At 38.7% G+C, this 12,019-nt stretch overlaps 1 protein-coding gene across 2 annotated transcripts in view; it reads right to left on the bottom strand.

The window, feature by feature from the left end:
- LOC122808819 (deleted in malignant brain tumors 1 protein-like) overlaps positions 1–12,019 on the bottom strand; it is a 612,008-nt gene that overhangs the window by 161,372 nt on the left and 438,617 nt on the right. The gene's annotated exons all lie outside the window — the stretch shown is intronic.

Raw genomic sequence — 12,019 nt, 5'->3', positions numbered from 1 at the left:
GAATACATTCTCCATTGGACCTCAAAAACTATTTCCCAAGAAACAATTATAATGAGAAATCTTAACACAGACTGGATTACTTGTAACTCACAGAACCCTATCGATCATATTAATCTCTGTTTTTTTACACAACTCATCCAAAGAACCATTAGAACAGACAGTACTGTGAGCTCGACCTGAGGAATGAATGAACTTTGCTTCTTGTCACAGACAGGGGATTGGGATGATCCTTCAGTCTATCTCAGGGAAGCTAGCATGCCTGTTGAGTACATTGGATCTCAGACAGAAGGGATGCTTGGTGAGCTCTCTCCATGGTCCTGCCCAGGGAGGCTTGGTGAGCTCTCTCCATGGTCCTGCCCAGGGAGGCTTGGGGAGCTCTCTCCATGGTCCTGCCTAGGGAGGCTTGGGGAGCTCTCTCCGTGGTCCTGCCCAGGGAGGCTTGGGGAGCTCTCTCCATGGTCCTGCCCAGGGAGGCTTGGGGAGCTCTCTCCATGGTCCTGCCCAGGGAGGCTTGGGGAGCTCTCACCATGGTCCTGCCCAGGGGGGCTTGGGGAGCTCTCTCCATCGTCCTGCTCAGGGAGGCTTGGCGAGCTTTCTCCATGGTTCTGTTGAAGGAGGCTTGGTGAGCTCTCTCCATGGTCCTACCCTATACTGTCAGGAGAAATAAGAGTGACTGGTCACTGGTAGCAGGAGGTACTGGTCAGGTAAGGTTGGAGTGGAACATAAAAATAAAAAATGCAGTATTAAAATGAAAAAGGGTCAGTCTTGATTGTTTTGAGGTGTGGCAGTGCACCCTTAAGATTACTGGTTATTTATGCAAACATAAATTGTAGACAGAGTATTTATTTGAAGAAATAAAGAAATATGTTACTACAGAAATGCTACTTATAGTAATAGGAGATATGACCTATATCATAAGAAAGGCAAAAAGGAAAACTGGTCAGAATATTAAGGTGTGCAAAGAAATGTAATGAGCTAAGCTGCAGTTAGGAGAGGGAGAGAATATACATACTGATGAGAGAATATAACAACTGAAATCCTTACATTTGTAGGTGTAGTAAAACAGGTGCAGTTGTGAAATAAAGATTGTGTTTCACTTTACATGGCAATTTGACCTAATGTATTGATTAATAAAGAAGTAATTGAGATGCAAAGGTATTGCAAGTTCTGAGTGATATGGAATAAATGAAAAAAATCACTGTGTCATTTATGGAGATGCCATTTTGGCATGAAGGACACATAAGGTATGGGAAGAATGGTGAATGGTCTTTAAAGAAAAATCTTTGAGATTATAAAGAGTTAGACGAAAGAGTATTCAGCAAAATATATACAGATGGATCCCTATCAGACCATCAGCTTACCATAATGCCGAACTGCATATGATTGAGACAGGACACCGTAAATCCACAAAAGTAAAATAAACATTGCCAAACGTGTAAAACACTGAAATGCAACTGTGTATGTGCCACCAGCATTTACCATTTTCACCCCTATGGTGCTCTCTTGGAGGTGGTATATATAATTTACAGAGGGTGTGTGGCAAAACGAGGTACTGCCAGCACAGGTAGCTGGAATTTTGTAAATAATTCTATGTCATTTGTAAATATCAAACTAATTTATACAAGATTTTGTGATACAAATGTATTGGAACTGTATGTCATACAAGATGCTGGTGTTATATATGCATTAGAACTGTATGTCACATGTATATCAAACTGATTTGTGGTGAAAAGGCATTTGTAAAGTGCTTGTGTTTGAAATGTATGCACAGTGTGCCTTACTGAAGAGAACAGAAATGTACATGCACTATTGTAACTGTTTAAATGTATATGTTAACAGAGGAAACTGGAGTGTTAACTTCAGTCGAGAAAACTTTAGAAAAATATCTGAAATTAAATCACTTTATAGGCTAGGCCATAAAGATGCTATCTCACAGGTTTTAAGGCAGCCACAAACACAAAGTCTGTACTAAGAAGCTTTCTATATTGTCCTTGGAGTGAACTAATCACTACTCTGGACGCATAGAGGTATGCAATTTTTTTATGACTTCTAGCACCTGCCAACGCTCTGAGCAAAAGCCCTTGTGTTCGTATTTTTACAGATAGGTGCTAAGTCCTGCCAGCTTCCAGCAATGGTGGTTTTTGCATGGGAACTAGAAGTCAGATGACCAGAAATTATGTCATTCTGCAAGCTATCCAAGCAGTAATACTCTAGATATTCTTTTGAGAAGTCTCTTAGAGACAGAGCATTCTGTATTCTGTCTTGGTCCTGACAACAACATAAGGATCATTCACCACATTATCTGCCTTGCTGTATTAAGTAAGTTATTAGGGTATATTAACTCTGTTAGATAGTCAGAATATAGTGCAGCTTAGTTTAGATATTGTTTTTCTTTATTTGTCTGAGCCTGTCCTGCAATGTTATGTTAAATATTTCCTGTGGTTTTGAACTCCGATATTACTGTGACTATATACTTAGTATTTTTTTGTTCTTTTATTATTTATTATTAAATATATTTTAACCTTTCTTTGTAGCTGATCATTGTAGAGATATTTAAGTTTTGAGAGTAATTTGCCTATTTATTTGGTGACACTCTGTAGGCCACTCCTAATAGCCTTGTTCTTGGTCAAACTACCATTTATATTAATATTAATTTCACTCAGTATATCTGTTCCCTTGGAAAAGCCTTAAGGTAGCTGGTGAGGGGATCTGATGGCAGTGGTAACTACCTTATAGGCTGGGCAAATGGAGACATAGCTAGTAAACCTGTGCCACCCTTTCCTGTGTGTGTGTGTGTGTGTGTGTGTGTGTGTGTGTGTGTGTGTGTGTGTGTGTGTGTGTGTGTGTGTGTGTGTGTGTGTGTGTGTGTGTGTGTGTGTGTGTGTGTGTGTGTGTGTGTGTGTGTGTGTGTGTGTGTGTGTCAGCTGTTTGGGCAGGGACAGAAAGCACTGGTTAAACAGAGGGAGTGTTGGAGGACTTGGATTGGAATCCTGGCTAAGGACTCAAGTCTATAGCTGTGCCACTGGGGAGTCTTACTGGGAATCTGAAGATAGAGGCAGAAACCAGCCCTAGACTGACTGTGGTCTCTGTGTGATCTTAAGGGAAATTGCACCTGATGCAGAGAGCTGCATTTGGAAATATTGTGCATATATCTGTTATCCTCCCAGTGAATGTCCCCCTCAAGTGCCAGTGGTGAGGATTGATGCTTCTTGATTACCGGTCCAGTGGTGAGTTGTCACAGGGTGTATGGGGGGGTGCAGGTATATGAATGTTCATTAGAACAAAAACAATCGTCCATCTACCTGCTTAACTGAATAAGCTACTGGAAACTTCAACAAGGTGACTTTATTCCTCCCACGGGGAGAGTATCAGAGAGAGAGTCTCCTAGATCCTCTAGCTAAAGGGATTTTATCTGGACGAATTTGTCATGCTCAAGGATTATGGTTTTGATGAAGTGTTGGTAATGCTATACAGTCACAAGTCAAGCATGTAGTTACCAATACAATACTGGTGAAAAAATGTTATGCACAGACATTTCTGCCTCAGTAAAAGGTCCCCAAAATATCCAAATTCAAGAACAGAAAGTCTGACTTATTTAGTTCTGTGTCTGGCTTATTTAGTTCTGTGCTGCATAGTAAGGAAGATATATTTTTAAAACAAATACAGCAGATTTTGCCAACATTCAACATAAAACACATATTTTCCTACTGCAGCACTGGTGAATAGCAAAATAGTTTAAATGTCTGTTAAAAGTTCTTTGAAGCAGAAACAAAAGTGGTCAGTAAACAGCTAATGGATTATAATGATAGTTTTGACATCTCAGGAAGAGGAAGGGTCTGTCAGCACTTTGACTATAAATGAAAGCCTTAAAACATACAGTGCAATTAGTTTAGTTTGTTGAGCATTTACAGCTGTTGTTAAAAAAGGTAAGAGCTGCTCAGAGAAAACAAATCAACAGCAATTTGAGCAAAAAAAGTACAAATGAAAGAAAATGATTTCCAAAACTTATGCAAGATGCCTATGACAAACTATTGCCATTCTGTTTGCATAGAAGTTAAAAAAATCCTTATGTCTAGCATGGCTTGCAAAAAAGGGAGCTTGAAGTATAATCTGGGAGAAAATCTCCTAGATCACTTTACAATGGCAGATCTGTTAAAATACAATACCATAACCACGTAATGATTCTGTTGCATTTAAATAGTCAGACTGCAGATATATAATGAAATAACTGAGATATAGTGGCAATCATTGTTTATCTATTTACTTATTTATACTTTATGTTGAATGGGTCAGTTCTACTAGCACAATGACCTGTTTTTAAGGAAGACCCAATGTGGTGTTCCTATTGATTAGGGGAAATTTGGCCAGAGCAGTGGTGAACATCCCCTGCTCTTTTTAGAAAGCTTTGCATGGCTTTGTGGCTGTATCTATCTGTTTTTTTTTTTTTTTTGTGGTTCTGTCATGCTTTCTCGAGAGAGTGCTGTCTTGCAAAGCCAAATTCATTAAAAAGCATTCGAAGAATGACAGAGAGGTAATATTTTAGCCTTTAAGTAAAATATCATCCCTCTGTCATTAGCAAGACAATACACACACACACAACCACACGTGCACACATACAAACAATGTATTCTACCCAGATTTTTTGCTCTAAGAGGTTGAGACATATGAGTGAGAGTCAGTACATTACATAATTACTAGGTGCTATCTTTTATCCAAAGTGCAAGGTCTTCTGTTAATTTTACCCCTGTCAACCCCCCCACAGCTCAATGTATTGTTTTCACAACTTTTATCTGTGAGCTTCAGAAGCAGAGCCAAAAATAAACAGAAAGAAAAGCCAAAACTTCTATATATGTTCTGAAAATTTGCACTAGTCTATTGGAAATTTGCCAGAATAAGGAGATTTAAAATAGCATGCACTTTCTGAAAAAGTCTAACTATTTTATAACCATAATGTCTATTTTATTTTTTATACATTAATCATTCACGCATTTAATTACTATAATCCTCTTGTGCCAATTCTATTATAAAAAGTGGGAGGTAGAGAACACCATTTGACAGAAAATTAGGAAGAGAATAAATTCAGTTCTACAAACAAGAATGCCAGGTTGTAGTCTAATTAACACAACCCCATACAGAAAAAAATGCGTTGGAGAGCACCATTTAAAAAAAAAAAATCACATGCCTAGCCCAATCAAATTTCTCAATTAATTAACAATTTAAAGAAGTAATGAAAGAGAGACAAGGAAGAGCTAAATCATATTTTTCCCAAGGTGACCATCAAAAAGTTAACGGGATAGTAATGGGAGGTTATAATAACAAAAATAAAAATAAAGATAAAAATATACAGTATGTAACAACTTAGAATAGGAAAACTGATAGAATAAAGAAAATTATATCTAGTAATTTTAGAAGCTATGCCAGAATTATGAAGAATTATAGGAAATAAATCAATATTTACATGTAGAAATTAGGATAATTTGAAAAAAAGATTATGTTATAAGCATATGAAATTTAATGTTAAGACTGTAATGTATAAAAGACCAGGAACTGTTCTGTGTCATAATTTTTGCTCGTGTAAATATATTATAACGACTAATCAATTTATACAACCGAAAACAGGTAGAGAGTTTATGTTCAAATGTCTTGCCACATATAATAGTATGAGCATTGTGTATTCGGCTATGTGTTCACAATGTTTAGCTTTTTATGTAGGCAAATCAACTAGAAAGTTGAACCTCAACATAATTTTAGATTTAGGGTGATAGATATGAATAACAAACTTGAAGTGAGATTGCAAGCAGACCCAGGGATCAGTGCTTTGAATAGTATTAAACCTGTTCTGAAATATAAGCAGATGTGTTTAAAACCTGAATTTTTATGCTTTTATTATAGTGGTTTTATGTGATATATCTTTAAATTGTTAATTAACTGAGATATTTGATTGGGCTGGGCCTGTGATGTTTTTTAAAATGTTATATTTAACTGTGAGAAGTTTTATGCTATGATATCATACAGACGAAGGATCTTCCCGAATCTTTGTGAATTGTTATTAAGTTATTAAGGTATTTTTAACAGTTTGGAAGTCTACTTTTTGGTGTGCTAGTGAATGAGGGCATGAGTGACATCACGCTCAAATATCAACAATATAGCGATTGAAGGAGTAGGTGTTTCATCTTGCGTCTTTCGGCTTTTTCCGGGTTAGGGGTCGCCACAGCAGAACTCCGGTCCGCTAATGATTGGTAGAAGATTTTTACGTGCCGACTTACCAGGCCTGACGCACAACCTTCAACGAAGGTACGCCCCTTCACGCATGTCTCCACACAGAAGACGCTTTCGCTGAAAATCAAACTTACTGTGAGTCGACAACGCTACCACAGCACCACAACCGCAGTTAGTAGGTGTTTCATCTATGAATAGCAAACAGAGGAGCAGCGGTAACACATGGTGCGGTGCAAGGAGAGTGAAATTTAAATTTCTTACCATTATGGTAGTAATAACATGCAAAAAACAATACACACGCACGCACGCACGCACACACACACACACACACACACACACACACACACACACACACACACACACACACACACACTCTCCCCAAAATACAAAAATACAAGACCGCTTCTAATCAGTGACACTTTTAAAATATTATTCACTTAAGAAAAATGACAGAAGAAGTGAGTGTGAATTAATATACATTTTCTAAAATAAAAGAAAGCTCATCTGTGATTCTGTCCCATTCCTTGTGAGACAGCAGAAAAAATGCCAAGCTTCTCATTGGTGAGGAACGCACCCACAAAGAAGTGACAGAGCCACACAGGCACACAGCAGGATACACACACGCACACTCTCGCATCACCCTACGTCATTTCCTTCAGACACACGTGCACACATGCGCACGCATACACACACGCACACACACACACACACACACACACACACACACACACACACACACACACACACACACACACACACACACACACCAAAAGGAATAAATAAAACTATAAATAAAAAAAAGATTTTTTTAAAAAAAGAATGTTTTTTTATTGAGTTGTTCTAAAAAAGTAAAAAATAAGGAAGAAGAGTTAAAACTTTGCAAAAGAAACAGACGAGCTGATTTCAGAAAAGCATTCGAGGTTGGTTTTGCTGAATGTGATAATGAGGTACCAGAAGAAGTAAGGCGAATCAGCAAAACCAAGCTCAAATGCTTTTCTGAAATCCGCTTCTTTGTGTTTCTTTTGCAAATGTTTTACTCTTCTTCCTTTTTTATTTTTTAGAGTGACTCAATAAAAAGCATTCTTTTAAAAAATGTATTTTTTTATTTATATTTTTATAATTGCAGTGGAATCTTTAACATATACCTGCATAACCATCAAAACAGACAAAGGGGGCACCAGCTTAACATCTCATACAAAGGAGGGCACACCCAAGAGTACAACTCCCCCCTTATACTCCACTATAGTGTCATTACTGGATAATGAATCCAAATACCTGGCATGGGAATGGAACCCAGAGCCTGTTGCATCAAAGCCAAAGGAGCTACCTGCTGAAATACTATAACTGCAATGAAACATCCCAATTTTCCAGCCCCCCTCCAAGGAAAATAGCATTGGAAAAGACAAGACATGTTTCAAGCAATACACTGACAAGAGCTTCATACTACTCTGTTTCTGTGCCTTACCTCATAGACACAGAGTCCAAGGTACGATTCTGACCTAAAGTTATAGTCAGGTCTTGTTAAAGAAATTCTATTTCTTTTGCAAAGTATTTGTGTGTTGTGAACATTTCTCCGGGTTAGTGAACTTATGTCCAAGGATTCCTGACATTGCAGGACCTCTTACTTCCGTTGTAAAACATTTCTTACTGCACTTGAGCTCAAAGACACTTGGCATTTACATTGGAAGAGGGGTTTTTTTGCACTCTGATGAGAACATGTTGCTAAATTCACCCCATCCATGGTGGGAACTACTGTTCCATAGCTTTTGTGTTTTTATCTGATTGGCATGCGGGTTTACCTTTAGAAAAGTGGTTCATCCTGCTGGTATAAAAGAATTACATTTTTGTAAGTTTGTGCTCACTTATTCAGAGCTTCCTTGTTGCCTGGTTTGGATTGCTTCCAAAACCATCTGGAAATACAAAGCTAATATAAGTATATTTTTGTACTTGTTTCAGTGATATTTAACAAATCTGTGCTGCATTTATTTATTTGCTTCAGTTAATCACTGTTTTTTAGCCTGCAATTGTTAAAGAAACTCCATCTGTTTTGCAAAGTTTTTGTGTGTTGTGAATATTTCTCAGAGTTAGTGAACTTATTTCCAAGAATTCCTGACATTGCATGACCTCTTACTTCTGCTCTAAAGCATTTGTTAGTGCACTTGAGCTCAACGCCAGTTGGTTTTTACAATGGGAGGGTTTTTTTTTTGCACTCTAATAAGAATAGGTAGCTAAATTCAACCTATCCAAGGTGGGAACTATTGGATGCACAAACATAGCTCCCCGTACTTGCATATAAGCAAATCTCTCCAGTTTAAATCCTCTAAAGAAAACCCTCTCCACAGACTCCCATTGTTATTATAGACACTTTATAGAGCCCCCCCTTTAGTATAGACCCTGTTTGGAGCACCCATTTACACCACATCCCTCCAGTTTCTCTCCACAATGTGAAAACAGGATTTAACCTAGAATTATGGATGGTCAGTTTATCTCCATTTCTCCTATCAGCCTGACTGACATGAGTATCATTAGGTAGTGTAACAACTGCCTCATGTACACTGACAATCCTCTACTCCTAAATCACCCAAATACAATTTGTGAGAGATACACCTACACTAAGAAACCAGAATTCTATTCTTGCTCTCTTGCAAACAGAACAGTAACACTAAACAGCTTGTTGGCCCACATACTACACCTATTAAGCAAACCATGCACTCAACACATAAACATTCATATGCAGAGGTACTTACCTGAACACCAGAGAGCTTCCAAATACAAGCATGCTAGACTTATTACAGCACCTATACCACTCAATACACATAAAAACACAAGCACTAGTGTCGCACCAAATAAGCCCCTAAGGTAAAGCACATCTAAACCAAATTATTTAGTCATAGGTGGCTCTATTGTGAGATACACAGATGTTCCACTCACCAGACTAGACAAGGAGAAGGTTATGGTTAGCTTTCCTTCAGGTGTCATGATCCGTCAGATCACACATGCTCTCAAGTGTCTCAACAACAAGTACCGCTATGACTCATTCATAGTTCATGTTGGTGTGAATCACCTGAGACACACCTCACTGGACTATATGAAGAGAGACATGATTGAGCTCTCTGAATATGTTTCCCAGGCAAGTATGTCCCTAGCCTTGAGCAGCATTCTACTATCACCTTGGATGATACCACATTATAAACAAAAAAATGATTGACTTCAACAATTGACTTAGTTTCTGGTGTCATTCTAAGGGGATCCAGTTTCTGTCAGACTGTATGACATGGTTGGTAGACCACACTACTTTGGAAGAGATGGTCTTCACCTGTCACTGCTAGGCTTTCGATTATGGGCTAAGATACTTCCCTCCCCCTATAGAACCTTTTAGTCAAGGTCTCAAAAACAACATTTCCAACATGAAAATATCACTCACAAATAAATTAAGAGTTATGCTGCTAAATGCCAGGAGTTGAAATCAGAAACTGCAATCTCTGGAAGCACTTATTTCCATGAAGGATGTTGACATTTGTGCAGTCAGAGAAACTTGCTTTAGGGTTGCAGAGAGTACCCCTGCCTTGCAAGGCCACAATGCCTTCCACACTTCCACAAAATGATTGTGTGAGAACCAAAGAAGGAGTATCTAGCTTTATCAAAGATAAATACACCTCTAGACTGGTTAGACAGGAAAACTCCATGAAGTTACTCCAAGTACATCTAATTATGGGCAACCCCCCCTTCACGTCATTGTTAGCTATAGGCATCCTTCAGTGAACCAAGATGCCCACACTGCTTATTTGGACCTACTTGATTCAATCAAATTACAGCCAAACACTCTAATCATGGGTGATTTTAGCTATTCCTCCATTGACTGAGAAACTTACACAAGTACCAATATGCTGGCACAAAGGTTCCTGGATTTTGTTAACACTAATGTCCTGGAACAAATAGTATGCAATCCCACAAGGGGCTCAAATATTCTTGACCTGGTCATCACCAACATGCGTGACTGTTGCACCACCACAAGTATAGGACCCTCATTGGTTAAATCTAATCACAAATCAGTCACATCTGAAGTAGCTATAACACCTGAACCCCTCCTAGGTGAATTTGGGCTAAAAACTTTCACCAAAGCTGATTATACCCTCCTAAGGAATGGCATAAATAACTTCCAAGCCCCTGCTCCCAATGATGGCATCAATAACTATAGTAAGGTATACAAAAATGACCTGTACAAACACTTATACAAATGTATTGACACATCTGCACCTGATAAGAACAAAACAAGATTAAAAAAGAAAAAAAAAAAAACAAGCCTCCCTGGTGGACATCTAGCATTAATAAGTTGTACAACAACAGGGAGAAGATGTCTAAAAATAAAAAAGAGAGGCCCAGCAATGGAAGAAGATCCTCCTCTGTCTGAACAAACAGCTAAGACAACTTGTAAAATCCTCTAAGGGCATTTTCAAAAAAAAAATTTGCAAACTTAGCTAAGGATAACCATAAGACATTCTTCATCTATATCCATAACTTAAAAGGTAGGACCCAGACATGTGCTTAACTAGCTGTGGATGGCATCACACATACTGATCCTGTGAAAATATCTAACCTATTAGCTGACAGCTTTGGCAAGAATTTCACCCCCCCATCCCCTCCTAACATTCCACAAATTATTCCCTCTACATCTCCCCCACCTAGCATCTCCAAAGAGCAAGTCATTAATGCTCTCTCTAAGGTTAAAAACACAGCCTCTATGGAACTGGAAGGCATCCCAGGTTGCATTTTAAATGGTCTAAAGTATGAGTTAATAACTCCATTAGATACTCTCTTCAACCACAGCCTGAGTACTGGTTTTGCCCTGCTGAATGGAAAAACAGCAACCCTCATCCCCCTTCATAAAGGGGGTACAGCAACAGACCCTGGGAACTACAGACCCATAAACTTAGCCTTATCTGTAAAGCCATGGAAGAATCATCATGGATCTTATAAATAAAGATATAGATGATCTCCAAACCCTTGATCTGACACAGCTTGGTTTTGTCAAAGGCAGGTCATGCATGTTAAACCTGGTGGACTTCTTTGAATACATCATTAGAGCCACAAATGAAGGCAAATCTGTGCATACAGCTTACCTTGACTTAGCCAAGGCCTTCAACACAATCCCACATTTGGGCATCATTGATAAACTCTCCCAGTTGAATATCAACCCTTATGTTTTCAGGTGGGTTGCTAACTGGCTCACCAACAGACCACACTCAGTCAAAGTTGGGGACTTTACCTCAACCAGCACACCTGTCAGCAGTAGAGTCCCGCACTGGTCAGTGCTGGGCCCCCTATTGTTGGAATATACTTCTCAGAAGTTCAAGCTGACTAAGTTTGCTGATGACTCCAAATTAGGTACAATCATTAAATCCCCAAAAGATGTCAATATACTTCAAGAGGGACTCACACAAACCAGTGATTGGTGCCAAAGCCATGGACTCAAACTCAGTGCTAAAAAGTGCATTATCATCCTGTTTGGTAAGACGATATCCCTGCAGACTATCACATAAACATAATACCCTAAGTAACAACACAGCAGTGACAGACTTGGGAACACAAGTTGACTGTAGTCTAAACTTTGACCACCATGACCACCATGTCCCTACTTTGGTAAGGAAGGCATTATATGCTGTACACCTCATTAGCAAATACGTTTCTTCAACAGTAAAGAGGTCATAACTCCCCTCGTACTTGACTCTCATCGGGCCAGTAATTCAGTAAAATGCTCCCTTTAGTAGGTACCTTGCCAGGCACTTGTAGTAATGTGAGA

Source organism: Protopterus annectens, chromosome 1.part1, assembly GCF_019279795.1.
Source record: "Protopterus annectens isolate FY-2018-M chromosome 1.part1, PAN1.0, whole genome shotgun sequence".
Taxonomy (NCBI): domain Eukaryota; kingdom Metazoa; phylum Chordata; order Ceratodontiformes; family Protopteridae; genus Protopterus; species Protopterus annectens.
This window is presented reverse-complemented; position numbering and strand designations above follow the sequence as displayed.